At 45.8% G+C, this 17,438-nt stretch overlaps 1 protein-coding gene across 1 annotated transcript in view; it reads left to right on the top strand.

Moving 5' to 3' along the window:
* LYL1 (LYL1 basic helix-loop-helix family member) overlaps positions 1-17,438 on the top strand; it is a 189,860-nt gene that overhangs the window by 44,231 nt on the left and 128,191 nt on the right. The gene's annotated exons all lie outside the window — the stretch shown is intronic.

Raw genomic sequence — 17,438 nt, forward strand, 5'->3', positions numbered from 1 at the left:
TTCTGAACAGATCTCCCAAAAGATCCACCCAGAAATGCATTGCCGTCTATGGGGGCAGCAATGCAGTCTGCTCGGTCCTAGCGCCGCCGGCTCGATCTCCGGCAGAAATTCTGCCCAGAAATTCTGCAGTGTGAATCCAGCCTAAGGCTAGGTTCACGCTACAGAATCTCTGGGCAGAATATCTGCAGGAGATTTAGCCGGCGGCACTAGGACCGAGCAGACTGCATTGCTGTCCCCATAGATCTGGGTAGATCTTTTGGGAGATCTGCTCAGAAATGCATTGACATCTATGGGGACGGCACTGCAGTCCGCACGGTCCTAGTGCCGCCGGCTTGGTCTCCGGCAGAAATTCTGTTCAGAAATTCTACAGTGTGAACCCAGCCTAAGGGTCTATTTACACGGCAGAATTTCTGCTTGCAAGCCCATAGACTACTATGGGATTCCGCACTCTCATTCACACTTCTGAATTTCCGCTTGCGGAATTCCGCAAGCGGAAATTCAGAAGTGTGAAAGGAAGTGCGGAATCCCATAGAAATCTATGGGCTTTAATTTGAAGCGGAGTTCCTCAAGCGGAAATTCTGCCATGTGAATAGACCCTAATGCTAGGTTCACACTACGGAATCTCCAGCCAGAAAATTTCCGCCCGGAGATGCTGAGTGTGGCCAGCGCCGACTGGATCAGTGGGCACTAGGACCGCGCGGACACTACAGTCTCCAATAGATTGCAATGTGTTCCCTGAGTATTTCCGCCTGAAGAATGAGCAACGCCATTCTTCAGGCGGAAATTTCCAAGCTTATTTTCCGTTCACAAATTCCGAAGTGTGAATTTGTGAACAGAAACCCATTCACTACACTGTACATTTTAGTATGCGGAATTTCTGCCTGTAATTTCAAAGCGGAATTGCAGGCGGAAATTCCGTAGAGTGAACCTAGCCTAAGGGACCTCCGCCCATCTTATGAAAGGCTGACTAGTATTAGGCACAACGCCACCTCTCCCCTGCACGCTTGGGCTGCTGAAGTGTTGCATGAAAAGGTTTTCCAGCCTCCCAGTCATGTGGGTTGTGACAGAGGTTTTTTAGGTCACTCTACTGCTCCATGTTACTGCACGTCACGGCTCTGTGAGGGTGAAGTCTGACAAGTTAATTGGCTTATTGTACATATGATTTAGCGGCTGCTCGGTAAACGTGCCTAATTTTAAAGCAGCGTGTGTCACATTTGAAAATGGGGCGCACATTACTCACTTTCATGCACAAACTAAAAACACAAAAAATTTGCCAGTTTTTGATGATCTTCTTTAGTGACCCAGATTATTATTATTTTAATTTTTTTTTTAAATACCAGATCAATCTGACAAATGAAAGGGGTTCTCCGATGAAAACCTTTTTTCTTTTAATTCAACTGGTGGCAGAAAGTTAAACATTTGTAAATTACTTCTATTAAAAAAATCTTAATCCTTCCTGTACTTATTAGCTGCTGAATACTAGAGAGGAAATTCTTTTCTTTTTGGAAGTCTCTCTGATGACATCACGACCACAGTTCTCTCTGCTGACGTTATTATAATAATAATAACGCTTTATTTATTGTTGTCCTTAGTGGGATTTGAACCCAAGTCCCCAGCACTGCAAGGTAGCAGTGCTAACCACTGAGCCACCATGCTGCGCTTAGCATATATCTGCTATGCATCTGCTATACATGGTTGCTAAAATGGACAGAGATGTCAGCAGAGAGCACTGTGCTCGTGATGTCATCAGTGTTCCAAAAAGAAAGGAATTTCCTCTGTAGCATTCAGCAGCTAATAAGTACTGGAAGGATTAAGATTTTTTAATAGAAGTAATTTACAAATATGTTTAACTTTCTGCCACCAGTTGATTTAAAAGAAAAAAAGGTTTTCACCGGAGTACCCCTTTAAAGCTGTTTTTGTTTCCAATTGATAAATCTGGTCCAGAATATTGGTCCATTTTTCGGGCTGTAAAACCCAATGGAAAAAAAAACTGGTATTTTACTTCCAGTAAAGTTCCAGGTAGATAAACATGCCAGAAAAAATCTGTGTGTGCATGTATGTTAGCATTTTTTTCTGGGATTTTTTTCAATATGCACTACTTTTGAATAAAGGTAAATAAAAACTGCATCATGGAGAAAAATGAGGGGGCAGGTTTTTGTGGCAATATTTATTTTAGGTAAAAAAAAACAACAACAACAACAAAAAAAAACAACTTAAACTTTTGTTTGTAGCCATAGAATGTAAGACAATGGGCCTCATTTACTAAGCTGAAACCGACCAGTTTTTGTCTGGTTATTTTGTCTGAGACATGTCTGCGCCAGTGTGCGCCAGAAAAATCCGACAAACCCGAAAAAGGGGTGTGGTCTGTCGCAAAAGGGGGCGTGGTCGGCCAAAGGGGGCATGGTTTCACAACCCAACCGATTTACTATGGAATTCACAGAAAATCCTGTGTGGAAAATGGCTGGAAATATCGACCTAGAAAAAGCTGGTCAGAAAATGTTCCCGACTTTTCCCAATAGTGAATAGAGAGGAATCCTGCATGTCTGAAACAACTTTTCCCACTAGTAAAAACCCGAAACTCTTAGTAAATGAGGCCCAATGTATGCAATGGAGCCTCCCTTCCCCCACTACCATATGTGGCCTTGAAGAGCTCTAAATAGCAGGACTTTCATGCTGGGTTGCAATGTGTTTTTCTGCCTCCTGGATATTTTTAGGATCCGTAATCTGGTTGTTTGGACACCTGTAGCAGCCACAGTGCAGCAAAAAGTAAATATATAAATAAATAAAATGCTATAAGGCTATACCGCAAATCCATGGTGGGATTTGGCTGGTTCTCTCAAACAGGTTCCCCAGAATTCAAAAGTATGATGTAACCCGGTGCAACTAGAAAATTAACCAACAAAGGAGGAGAAACATCACAGTTTCCTAAAAAAAAAATTAATAAATAAAAGCATGCTGCCATTTTGAAAAACTGCCACTGAGCCAAAGAATGTTACTGAAGGGTGAAAAAACACCCAAAATGAAAACACTGTGTGGGTCTTCCATTTCATATTTCCCTGTTGATTCCCAGCTAGATGGTTCAACACTTTGGCCAGTGAATGGCTGCATGAACATTTCCTGCATGTCAAGATGGGGCCAGGGAGGAGTGCTGATCAGTGGGAACCTGGGCTATGCTGGGATGGCACTATTTCTTACATGGTGGCCGACATTTATCATTGTCTTTAGACAGTTTTTTGTATCTACAAAAGGCGCAAGCAGGGTTTATTTGCGCCTTTTTGTTTACACATTTCTGCTGATTTTGAGTTGCAATCCACTGATTTTGGCAATAAACATGGTATAGAAGGGATTTATGAACTGTGCCTTTTTGTAAAAAGGCGCAAAGCCACTGATAAATGTGGGCCGGTATGACTTTACCATTTCGGATAAACGAGAAAAAAGACACATGCGCCCCTAGTGTGGTACTGTAAAGAGTTTTTGGCAAAATGTAAAGATTTACACTTACCACAAGATGTTGCACTCAGGGCACAACACCATATCGCATGTAGACAATAGAAACCTGTGTGCAGCCTGAATCCTTCGGTCAGGTCCTCACTCACCGGCTAGTATTAACAGCAACTGTTTGAGAAAAAAATTAATCTTAGTCAGGCGCAGCTACGGTAGAAGACAGATGACGATATTCGTAGGTTTACTTGGTAAGGTTTATTCAATGGCACAACAGCAACGCGTTTCTTGGCCGCCAAGGGCACTTCCTCAGGCAATGCACATTGCCTGAGGAAGTGCCCTTTGCGGGCAAGAAAAGCGTTGCTGTTGTGCCATTGAATAAACCTTACCAAGTGAACCTACGGATATCGTCATCTGTCTTCTACTGTAGCTGCGCCTGACTAAGATCCATTTTTTTCTGAAACGGTAGCTGTTGACTTTACCATTTGGAATCCTAGGTTACACCCTCCATAGACAGGTAGTTAGTAGCACTCTAGACTATGTCAATATATGTCTCTAGCCAAGCGCGCTAATATCTACCTGTCTATGGAGAGTTTGACCTAGGCTAACAGTAGTAGAACGCTAAGCTAGGTAAGGAATTATCTGGTCTGGTATTGGCTTGTGTCAGACCTATCCCTTGGCATCTCGCCGAAAAGAGGGCAGCAGTTGGCATTAATTTCAATAGCCTGAATGGAGAACAGTTAGGCCTTCCTATTTACTCTGGTTTCCTTTTTATGATGCGGAACCAGCCAAGTGATGTATCGGTTACTGGTACTCTTCAGGCTGGAATTCCACTTGTTTTTCGGGGGGAGAAACGCCAAGAAAAAACCCAATTCTGCCACATGGCGTTTTTTCGTCCAAAAAACGCTGCGGCCAGATGTTAGCTGTAAATCAATGAGAAATCACAAAATTCTTTTTCCACTTTGCATTTTTCAGTTTGCATTTTTTTTTTTTACCCTTTTGGCGTTTTTCACTCTTTTTGAGCTCCTTGGCGGTTTTACAAAATCGCTGCATGTTGAGCCTATGGCGTTTTTTCCTCTGAAATCATGGCCTTTTTCTTCCATAGAAGTCTATGGGAGTAAAAAAAAACGCCAAGAAAAATGCCATGTGGGTTTTAACTTTGGCGTTTTTGCAGGCGGTTTTTATTCTTTTTTTTACTTTAGTGATCCAAAAAAGTGATGGAGATACGTTTTTTAATAAAATTTCATAGGAGACCATTAAAAAAAATATATAAAAAAGATACAGTAGTGATGGAAAAAATTCTTTATTTTTTTTAACATTTTTTAGGTAGTACTACTACTCCCAGCATGGAACACACTGCTCCATGATGGGAATAGTAGTATCTGTACTAATTGAAAGATCACCCAGGCTCCGTTGCGATCCTCCTGTATAATGTACAGATGCGGCTGCTCTTCTATGGTCCCATGCACTGCCATATATATACACCTATTCATATTTCCCGCAGAGAGCTGTGATTGGCCAGATGGTTCCAGCCAATCACAACTCTCTGTGGGAAATAGGAATATGTGTATATACGTCAGCGCAAGGGAACCATAGAAGAGCGGCCGCATCTATACATTATACAGGAGGATCACAGCGGGTGTCGGGAGTGACATCCGCTGTGATCTTTCCTTAACTGCAGGTACTACTGCTCCCAACACGGAGCACACTCTGCTCCATGCTGGAAGCTGTAGTACCTGCATTAATAGACAGATCACAACAGGTGTCAGAAGTTATACTCGCTGCGATCTGTCTATTAATGCAGGTACTACAGTTTCCAGCATGGAGCAGAGTGTGTTCCATGTTGGGAGTAGTAGTAACTGCAGTTAAGGAACAGATCACAACAGGTGTCACTCCTGACATCCGATGCGATCATCCTATCTATTACAGAGATGCGGAGCAGCTCTATACAGCACTTGCATCTCTGCACTATACTCCGGCCAGTTACATGAATAGAACATCGCTAATTCATATTTCCCGCTGAGAGCTGTGATTGGCTGCAACCATCCGGACAATCCCCACTCTGGGCGGAAAATATGAATGAGTGATGTGAATTTCTATTCACATCACTGGCCGCCTGGAGTACAGAGCAGAGATGTGAGCGCTGTATAGAGCCCCTTCGCATCTCTGCAATAGATAGGATGATCAAATCGGGTGTCGGGAGTGCAGTGTATTAGTACAGGTACTACTACTCCCATCATGGAACAGTCTGTTCCATGCTGGGAGTAGTAGTACTACCTAAAAAATGGAAAAAATAGAGCGAAAAAAAGTGAAACACACTCTTTATTAAAAAAAGAATTAAATTTGGTTATAAAAAAGTGAGTTTTGGAGGCGGAGACGCGCGTCACAGACACGCCGGCACACGGCCCCGCCTCCAAAACTCACTACACGCATAGGGCTGCCGCCGGAAAGCCCTGTGTGTATAGTGAGCAAGGAATACGCAGCGTATTTCCCGCTGCTGCCATAAATTTTGCGCAGCGTCAAATACGCTGCGTATACGCCCTGTGGGAACGCACCCTAAATAATTTTTTTCCCATCCCTACTGCATCCTTCTTTTTTTTTGGTACTCAACAAATTTTGAAAAAAAACGGTAAAGGGGCAAAAAATGCAATTTCCACTCAAATGCAAAAATGTCAGAAAAAACGTCAGCAAGAAGTGGAATCCTAGCCTTAGGACCAAGCAATCAAAACAACATATTGTGAAATGTCAACTCAGCAAATGTCCTCGATGAACTTTGTAAAAGTCATTGGGGACAAGTGCAACGTAATATAACATGACTCATGTAAACATTATAGGTAATAAGGTCAGGATGCCATAACTTGCACATTGTATGCTCTTTGTAGGCTAACACTGCATGTGATAGATAAGGAAATGAGGAGCAGACTCGTAATTGCTACATATTAACCATCAGGTCTTCTAAGCCCACAGGGCTATTTTGATAGCACTGACATATACCAAAGCTCTGTATGGAACATACACTTCTATGAATCCACTTGCCCAATTGGAATTCCCACTGAGGGCTGGTTTGACACACGTGTTGAGAGAAGTGAGATTTCTATGTGGTATGGGGTGTGATGTAGGGTAGGTGGAATCACCCTAGGGGCAGATGGCATTAAGCCCTTGTGCTTGTGATGCCAGGTCGTGGTATACCGCTGGATCCTGGGCTAGGCACGGACAATGGTAGCTTTACTGAGTGACTGATGGAACAGTCTATTCAGTTCATCCAGGCCCACGGAGGTGACCAGTGACTTCAGAGACCTTAAGGACTTGCTGGGACTTGCAGGGGATTTGGACAATTTTAGTGCAGGCCACTCTGACTTGACAATAGATGACTGTGACTGACTTGACTTGAGACTGACTAAGCTGTGACTGTAGCTCACTTGTAGACTTGTAGGCTTGTCGCTGCAGGACTGACTTAAGGCCCCCTATGGACTCCAGACACACTCTAGGACTTGACTGCACTGGACCTCAGCAAAGACTAAGAGCAGAGCTCAAAGAGAGTGAAGAGACTCCTCCCAGGGCTTATATAGGGGAGACTCTGGTGGAGTCCCATAGGTCACCCTTAAGTCACATGGTCACTGATACCTCACTGGGTTACACTCACATGACAACTCACATGACAACTAGTGATCACATTTCTTAAAGCAATAACACTCTAATATACATTGTACAGTATAACAAATGGCAGAAAATATATATACATAAGGGGACAGGTGTCGGGGGCCCAGGGGACACTGCAGGTAGGCTGCCTGACAGGGCAGCAAGGGTACAGGGGTATAACTCCTGTACTGGGTCACACCAAAATACCCCTCTGAAGCACAGCCGTCGTTGGCGCCCAGTCCTGGAGGGAGGGAGACTGGAAGTGGCCACTGGGGCCTGGTGATGACAACAGTTCCTGGAGCATTATTGTAAAATGTCTTTCACATGTCTGAATATGAGTTACAATTGAGCTGCTGGAGGCTCTCTAACCAATGCCTTAGCTGCTGGGGCCCGTTGGCACTAGCTACTTCTCCCCAAAACTCTATACATGTTTTTATACAACAGACCACTGTTACCTTTATATACAGCAACTCTGTCACTATACGTGTCTTACTCATATCACAGGGGAACCCACTGGCCAGTAGAGCACCCTGTACCAAAAGTTGTGGTAGAGGGTGTGATGTAGGGTAGGTGGAATTACCTTAGGGGCATATGGCATTAACCCTTTGTATTAGTGATGCCAGGGCGTGGCTTATCCTCAATACCACCCATCCTGTATCCTGGGCTAGGCACTTGGGCAATAATGACTCCGACACCAAGTTACGGACAACAGCTTGACAGATGGAACAGTCTATACAGTTCATCCAGGCCCACTGGAGGTGACCAGTGACTTCAGAGTCCTTAAAGGCTTGCTGGGATTTGCAGTGGAGTTGGACAATTTTAGTGCTGGCCACTCGGACTTGACTTGAGACTGACGAAGCTGGGACTACAGCTTACTTGTAGACTTGTTGCAGGGCCAGTTTTAGGCTTAGCGTGGCCCTGAACAAAATGTGGGGCCCCAAAAGTCGTAATTGTGCACTAACCAGATTTGCACATTTTTGGTCACTTCTAATACCATCAAAAATATCTAAAAAGCAATTTAAAAGTCACAAAAATGGCACCGATAAAAACTACAAATCACAGCGCAAAACATCCCCATATACAGAAAAATAAAAGAGTTATAGGGATCAGAATAGTACAATTTTAAGCACTATAGTTTTTGTACAAAATCTAGATTAGTAAAAAAAATTAAATAAATTGGGTATTGTTGTAACCGTATTGACCTACAAAATACAGATAGTGTGTCGTTTTTACCAAAAGGTGCACTGCGTAGAAAAAGATGTCCCCAACTTTTACAAAATGGCATTGTAATATTGAGGTTCTGAACCAGTGCGGGGTATGACACGGCATGCCTGCTACCCATCACCACTACTAGCAGCCACTGCTCTTTGTAGCAGAGGGCACCACCACCATCGTGCCTGATCCTAAGGTGGTGAGGGTGGTGTGATGGCGTTCCATGCGCCCCAGACAATTTTGTGTCTGCTTCTCCCCTCAGGTCTCTGGACATTTCCAAACCGGCTCTTCAATATACATTTCTTGCCTCCGCCTCCCTGCTCTGTATTACTGGCTACTGCACGTGTGCTGCTGCGGCCTCTGATCCTTCCACTTGCCTGACTTCCATCATCCTGCCAGTTTTCTCACTCCCATCATCCTCACACTAAGGCCCCTTATTCTTGTGACATCATTCGTCATTCTTGTGACGGGTAGCAAGGGCAATAACGGGTCCCGGCGGCTCCCATTTACTATTATGGGGGCCGCCGGGGGCCATTATTTTTAGATTGGATTAGCGGGAGAAAAAGACGGAACAAGCAGTAATTTTTCTCCCGCTATTTCCCTTGGCTCCCCCAGTGCTGTCACACTTACATGTGCTAACAGCAGTGTGAAAGAAGCCTAACCACACTCCCATCATCCTCCCACTGTCCCCAAACACACAGAGACATATACACATTTATATCCAAGAGTATATACCTATATACCTTTAAATATCGCTATATGCATTTATATACAGTCATGGCAGTAAATGTTGGCACCCCTGACATTTTTCTCACGGAAAAGGATTGCAGTAACATATCTTTTGCTATACACATGTTTATTCCCTTTGTGTGTATTGGAAGTAAACCAAAAAAAGGGAGGAAAAAAAGCAAATTGAACATAATGCGAATCCAAAAAGGGGCTGGACAAAATTATTGGCACCATTTGGAAAAAATAACTGAAATCAGTCACTTCCTATAACCATCAATAAGCTTCTTTCACCTCTCAGCCGGAATGTTGGACCACTCTTCCTTTGCAAACTGCTTCAGGTCTCTCTTATTGGAAGGCGCCTTTTCCCAACAGGAATTTTAAAGGGTTATTCCAGGAATTTTTTTTATTTGACTATGCTACAGGGGCTGTGAAGTAGAGTAGAAGTGAGTAGTTTGTAATATAGTGTCTGTACCTGTGTGTGACGGTTTTCTCACAATTCTTTTGTGATTTTCACTCCAATATTTATTTTTACCAGCATACAAAATAAGTGTTGTCTCTGATTTTTCCCAGCTTGCAATGCGGCCGAGACCTGGCTCACTAGTCAGCTGATGACAGGGAGCCTGTCTGCTTCAATGGGTGGAGGGATCAATCTGCAATTACTGCAACAGCTGTAGGCACCCTGATTGAAAACCACACTGATTTGAATGGATGCAGCTCATTTATGTTTCAATGGGTGGGGTGGCTGATGTGTCAAAAAGTGGCTGATGAGTCAAAAAAAGAAAGGTCAAACAGGAAATACTAGATCAGAAACAGCTAGCCAGAGTATTATGGTAATCTCACAACATAGCCATTTAGCCCCCAAGACAAGCGCAGATCCTTCCTAAGCATGTCCATTACTGCCTGCCAGGTATGTACTAAAATCACCTTATGGTGGAGAACTCCTTTAAGATCTCTCCACCGGTGTTCAATGGGATTTAGATCTGGACTCATTGCTGCCATTTCAGAACTCTCCAGCGCTTTGTTGCCATCCATTTCTGGGTGCTTTTTGACGTATGTTTGGGGTCATTGTCCTGCTGGAAGACCCAAGATCTCGGACGCAAACCCAGCTTTCTGACACTGGGCTGTACTGCACGACCCAAAATCCGTTGGTAATCCTCAGATTTCATGATTCCTTGTACACATTCAAGGCCCCCAGTGCCAGAGGCAGCAAAACATATTTCACTGTAGGTACTGTGTTCTTTTCTTTGTAGGCCTCATTCCGTTTTCTAGTAAACAGTAGAATGATGTGCTTTACCAAAAAGCTCTATCTTGGTCTCATCTGTCCACAAGACGTTTTCCCAGAAGGGTTTTGTCTTACTTAAGTTCATTTTGGCAAAATGTAGTCTTGCTTTTTTAATGCCTCTGTGTCAGCAGTGGGGTCCTCCTGGGTCTCCTGCCATAGCGTTTAATTTCATTTAAATGTCGACGGATAGTTTGCACTGACACTGATGCTCCCTGAGCCTGCAGGACAGCTTGAATATCTTTGGAACTTGTTTGGGGCTGCTTATCCACCATCCAGACTATCCTGCATTGATACCTTTCATCAATTTTTCTCTTCTGTCCACGCCCAGGGAGATTAGCTACAGTGCCATGGGTTGCAAACTTCTTGATAATGTTGTGCACTGTGGACAAAGGCAAATCTAGATCTCTGGAGATGGACTTGTAATCTTGAGATTGTTGGCATTTTTCCACAATTTTGGTTCTCAAGTCCTCAGACAGTTCTCTTCTCCTCTTTCTGTTGTCCATGCTTAGTGTGGCACACACAGACACACAGTGCAAAGACTAAGTGAACTTCTCTCCTTTTTATATGCTTTCATGTGTGATTTTTATATTGCCCACACCTGTTACTTGCCCCAGGTGAGTTTAAAGGAGCATCACATGCTTGACACAATCTTATTTTTCCACAATTTTGAAAGGGTGCCAATAATTTAGTCCAGCCCATTTTTGGAGTTTGGTGACATTATGTCCAATTTGCTTTTTTTCCTCCCTTTTTTGGTTTAGTTCCAATACACACAAAGGGAATAAACATGTGTATAGCAAAACATGTGTTACTGCAATCCTTTTCTGTGAGAAATACTACATTTTCTTGAAAAATTTCAGGGGTGCCAACATTTACGGCCATGACTGTATGTACACACACATATATATCAGTGTTTTCCAAACATTGTAATGAAAGTTTTTGAAAAACTACAACTCCCCGCATGCCCAGACAGGCTTTTGCTGTCCGGCCATGCTGGGAGTTGTGGTTTTGCAACAACTAGAGACACTCTCTAAAACACTAATGTCTCTCTCTCTCTCCCTCTCTCTCTCTCTCCCCCTCTCTCTCCCCCCCCCCCCCCCCCCCCCTCTCTCTCTCTCTCTCCTCAGCTCAAATCTACCACATTTTCCATGGAAACCTCAGTAAATATGTTGGGATTTTTTTTTGTCGCAAATTGTGTAGCACACAACGTGCAACACTATTTGGGGGCAAAACGCGAAAAAAGAGGTCTGAAGGAAATCATTGAGAGCAATTTTTAACTATGTTTATATATGTACATTTTATTATATTTATCCTTGCAGTATGCTATCATTTTATCACTATTTTAGATCAGTTTTTTTTACCATTTATCTAATATGCCAATATATTTATTTGTAGTACTCTATTTTCATTATGCTTTTAGATTAATTTTTATTTTCAGCCCATCAGTGTATTTCAGGTGGAATATCCATCAGTGCTGTGTTTTTTGACAGACTCTTTTTGGTTTGGACCATCGCGGCCTCAGTGGTCTTCGGGCTGCTCTGTGTTCCCTGGCAGGAGCATGTGGCGCGGCTTTGGACTGGCCAGGACGTCATTTCCAGTGTCCATCTTCCACTCCGGCTATGGCACACATGGCACGCTCTGACTGCTTTACAGATTACACTTATTGGTGAGATATGATGTTGTTTGTTTTTATATTTATTCCTATGTGCCCTTTTTTCTTATTGATGGTTATATCTGGCACGCCCACTATATGAGTTAAGATGTCTATCTGGCACTGGTCATCATATGTATAAGTGTGTGTGTTCTTTTGTGAGCTCATTTTTTGCCCGTCATCTGAGGAAGGAGGATTACCTCCGAAAACGATTTTATGTGGTTAAACCTGTTGATTTTTTTAACACTGAACCGCGATTGCTTGCAGTGTTAATTTGTGCTCCTTGAGATATATTTTTATTCTTCTCTAAGCATTCTTTTGCCCCCACTTGGGACTATAGTGAGGGGCTTGGTACATGTGTCTCTGTGCTGCATTTGGATTTATGGTTTCATTCTCCCCGAAGAGGGATTGATTTGCTCTACATTGAGTTGTGGCTGCACCACAACCCACCCAGGTAAGCGGTTGCACTGGTGACTGTCACGATGCCGGCTGGCAGGTAGTGGATCCTCTGTGCCAGAGAGGGATTGGCGTGGACCGTGCTAGTGGATCGGTTCTAAGTCACTACTGGTTTTCACCAGAGCCCGCCGCAAAGCGGGATGGTCTTGCTGCGGCGGTAGTGACCAGGTCGTATCCACTAGCAACGGCTCAACCTCTCTGACTGCTGAAGATAGGCGCGGTACAAGGGAGTAGACAGAAGCAAGGTCGGACGTAGCAGAAGGTCGGGGCAGGCAGCAAGGATCGTAGTCGGGGGCAACGGCAGGAGGTCTGGAACACAGGCTAGGAACACACAAGGAAACGCTTTCACTGGCACAATGGCAACAAGATCCGGCGAGGGAGTGAAGGGGAAGTGAAGTATAAATAGGGAGTGCACAGGTGAACACACTAATTGGAACCACTGCGCCAATCAGCGGCGCAGTGGCCCTTTAAATCGCAGAGACCCGGCGCGCGCGCGCCCTAGGGAGCGGGGCCGCGCGCGCCGGGACAGGACAGACGGAGAGCGAGTCAGGTACGGGAGCCGGGATGCGCATCGCGAGCGGGCGCTACCCGCATCGCGAATCGCATCCCGGCTGGAGACGGTATCGCAGCGCACCGGGTCAGTGGAGCTGCCCGGAGCGCTGCGGTAGCGAGAGAGAAGCGAGCGCTCCGGGGAGGAGCGGGGACCCGGAGCGCTCGGCGTAACAGTACCCCCCCCCCTTGGGTCTCCCCCTCTTCTTAGAGCCTGAGAACCTGAGGAGCAGACTTTTGTCTAGGATGTTGTCCTCAGGTTCCCAGGATCTCTCTTCAGGTCCACAGCCCTCCCAATCCACCAAAAAGAACCTTTTTCCTCTGACCGTCTTGGAGGCCAGTATCTCTTTCACTGAGAAGACGTCAGAAGAACCGGAGACAGGAGTGGGAGAAACTAATTTGGGAGAGAAACGGTTGATGATGAGTGGTTTAAGAAGAGAGACATGAAAGGCATTAGGAATACGGAGAGAAGGAGGAAGAAGAAGTTTGTAAGAGACAGGATTAATTTGGCACAAGACTTTGAAAGGACCAAGATAGCGTGGACCCAGTTTGTAACTGGGGACACGAAAGCGGACATATTTAGCGGAGAGCCATACCTTGTCTCCGGGAGCAAAAATGGGGGGAGCTCTTCTTTTCTTATCGGCAAACTTTTTCATGCGAGATGAAGCCTGTAAAAGAGAATCTTGGGTCTCTTTCCATATGGTGGAAAGATCACGAGTCACTTCATCTACAGCGGGCAAACCAGAGGGCAAGGGAGTAGGGAGGGGGGGAAGAGGGTGACGGCCGTACACCACGAAAAATGGGGATTTGGAGGAAGATTCAGAGACTCTAAAGTTATACGAGAATTCGGCCCATGGTAGAAGATCTGCCCAATCATCCTGGCGGGAGGAAACAAAATGTCGTAAATAATCACCCAAGACCTGGTTAATTCTTTCTACTTGTCCATTGGATTGAGGATGATATGCAGAAGAAAAGTTTAATTTAATCTTGAGTTGTTTACAGAGAGCCCTCCAGAATTTTGACACGAATTGGACGCCTCTATCCGAGACTATCTGTGTGGGCAACCCGTGAAGACGAAAAATGTGTACAAAAAATTGTTTAGCCAACTGAGGCGCTGAAGGAAGACCAGGAAGAGGGATGAAATGTGCCATCTTGGAGAATCGATCAACGACCACCCAAACAACAGTGTTGCCACGGGATGGGGGTAGGTCTGTAATAAAATCCATACCAATCAGAGACCAAGGCTGTTCGGGGACAGGCAGAGGATGAAGAAAACCAGCGGGCTTCTGGCGAGGAGTCTTATCCCGGGCACAGACAGTGCAGGCTCGCACAAAGTCCACGACATCCGTCTCCAGAGTCGGCCACCAATAGAAGCGAGAGATGAGTTGCACAGATTTCTTGATGCCTGCATGACCTGCGAGATGGGAGGAGTGACCCCATTTGAGGATTCCGAGGCGTTGGCGTGGAGAGACGAAGGTCTTTCCTGGAGGAGTTTGCCTGATGGAGGCTGGAGAAGTGGAAATCAGGCAGTCAGGAGGAATGATGTGTTGCGGAGAGAGTTCAACTTCCGAGGCATCCGAGGAACGAGAGAGAGCATCGGCCCTAATGTTCTTATCGGCAGGCCGAAAGTGAATTTCAAAATTAAATCGGGCAAAGAACAGAGACCACCTGGCCTGGCGAGGATTCAGCCGTTGGGCAGACTGGAGGTAGGAGAGGTTCTTGTGGTCGGTGTAAATAATAACTGGAAATCTTGATCCCTCCAGCAGATGCCTCCATTCCTCAAGTGCTAATTTAATGGCTAGAAGCTCTCGATCCCCGATGGAGTAGTTCCTCTCCGCCGGAGAGAAGGTCCTAGAAAAAAAACCACAAGTAACAGCATGCCCGGAAGAATTTTTTTGTAGAAGGACCGCTCCAGCTCCTACAGAGGAGGCATCAACCTCCAATAGGAAGGGTTTAGATGGGTCAGGTCTGGAGAGCACGGGAGCCGAAGAAAAGGCAGACTTGAGCCGTTTAAAGGCGTCTTCCGCTTGAGGAGGCCAAGACTTGGGATTGGCATTTTTTTTGGTTAAAGCCACGATAGGAGCCACAACGGTAGAAAAATGTGGAATAAATTGCCTGTAATAATTGGCGAACCCCAAAAAACGTTGGATAGCACGGAGTCCGGAGGGGCGTGGCCAATCTAAGACGGCAGAGAGTTTGTCTGGATCCATTTGTAGTCCCTGGCCAGAGACCAAGTATCCTAGGAAAGGAAGAGATTGGCATTCAAACAGACATTTCTCTATCTTGGCATAAAGTTGATTGTCACGAAGTCTCTGAAGAACCATACGGACATGCTGGCGGTGTTCTTCTAGATTGGCAGAAAAAATCAGGATATCGTCCAGATATACAACAACACAGGAGTATAAGAGATCACGAAAAATTTCATTAACAAAGTCTTGGAAGACGGCAGGGGCGTTGCACAGGCCAAAGGGCATGACCAGATACTCAAAGTGTCCATCTCTAGTGTTAAATGCCGTTTTCCATTCATCCCCCTCTCTGATGCGGATGAGATTATAAGCACCTCTTAAGTCCAGTTTGGTAAAGATGTGGGCACCTTGGAGGCGATCAAAGAGTTCAGAGATGAGGGGTAGGGGGTAGCGGTTCTTTACCGTGATTTTATTAAGACCGCGGTAGTCAATGCAAGGACGTAGAGAGCCATCTTTTTTGGACACAAAGAAAAATCCGGCTCCGGCAGGAGAGGAGGATTTACGGATAAAGCCTTTTTTTAAATTTTCCTGGATGTACTCCGACATAGCAAGAGTCTCTGGGGCGGACAGAGGATAGATTCTGCCCCGGGGTGGAGTAGTGCCCGGGAGGAGGTCAATAGGACAATCATAAGGCCTGTGAGGAGGTAGAGTCTCCGCTTGTTTTTTGCAAAAAACATCCGCAAAGTCCATATAGGCCTTAGGAAGACCGGTTACAGGGGGAACCACCGAGTCACGGCAAGGGGTACTGGGTACCGGTTTTAGGCAGTCCTTGAAACAAGAGGGCCCCCAACTCTTGATCTCCCCAGTGGACCAATCCAGGGTTGGGGAATGGAGTTGAAGCCAGGGTAGTCCAAGGAGGATTTCGGAAGTGCAATTGGGGAGGACCAAAAATTCAATCTTCTCGTGATGAGGTCCGATGCACATTAGAAGGGGCTCCGTGCGGAAACGTATGGTACAGTCCAATCTTTCATTGTTTACACAATTGATGTAGAGGGGTCTGGCGAGACTGGTCACTGGGATGTTGAACCTGTTGACGAGAGAGGCCAAAATAAAATTTCCTGCAGATCCGGAATCCAAGAAGGCCATAGTAGAGAAGGAGAAGGCAGAGGCAGATATCCGCACAGGCACAGTAAGACGTGGAGAAGCAGAGTAGACATCAAGGACTGTCTCGCCTTTGTGCGGAGTCAGCGTACGTCTTTCCAGGCGGGGAGGACGGATAGGACAATCCTTCAGGAAGTGTTCGGTACTGGCACAGTACAGGCAGAGATTCTCCATGCGGCGTCGTGTCCTCTCTTGAGGTGTCAGGCGAGACCGGTCGACCTGCATAGCCTCCACGGCGGGAGGCACAGGAACGGATTGCAGGGGACCAGAGGAGAGAGGAGCCGGGGAGAAAAAACGCCTTGTGCGAACAAAGTCCATATCCTGGCGGAGCTCCTGACGCCTTTCGGAAAAACGCATGTCAATGCGAGTGGCAAGATGGATGAGTTCATGTAGATTAGCAGGGATTTCTCGTGCAGCCAGAACATCTTTAATGTTTCTGGATAGGCCTTTTTTAAAGGTCGCGCAGAGGGCCTCATTATTCCAGGATAATTCTGAAGCAAGAGTACGGAATTGTACGGCGTACTCGCCAACGGAAGAATTACCCTGGACCAGGTTCAACAGGGCAGTCTCAGCAGAAGAGGCTCGGGCAGGTTCCTCAAAGACACTTCGAATTTCCGAGAAGAAGGAGTGTATAGAGGCAGTGACGGGGTCATTGCGGTCCCAGAGCGGTGTGGCCCATGACAGAGCTTTTCCAGACAGAAGGCTGACTACGAAAGCCACCTTAGACCTTTCAGTAGGAAACTGGTCCGACATCATCTCCAAGTGCAGGGAACATTGGGAAAGAAAGCCACGGCAGAATTTAGAGTCCCCATCAAATTTATCCGGCAAGGATAGTCGTAGACCAGAAGCGGCCACTCGCTGCGGAGGAGGTGCAGGAGCTGGCGGAGGAGATGATTGCTGAAGCTGTGGTAGTAGCTGCTGTAGCATCACGGTCAGTTGAGACAGCTGTTGGCCTTGTTGCGCTATCTGTTGTGACTGCTGGGCGACCACCGTGGTGAGGTCGGCGACAACTGGCAGAGGAACTTCAGCGGGATCCATGGCCGGATCTACTGTCACGATGCCGGCTGGCAGGTAGTGGATCCTCTGTGCCAGAGAGGGATTGGCGTGGACCGTGCTAGTGGATCGGTTCTAAGTC

This window comes from Hyla sarda, chromosome 4, assembly GCF_029499605.1.
Source record: "Hyla sarda isolate aHylSar1 chromosome 4, aHylSar1.hap1, whole genome shotgun sequence".
In the NCBI taxonomy this organism is placed as follows: Eukaryota; Metazoa; Chordata; class Amphibia; order Anura; family Hylidae; genus Hyla; species Hyla sarda.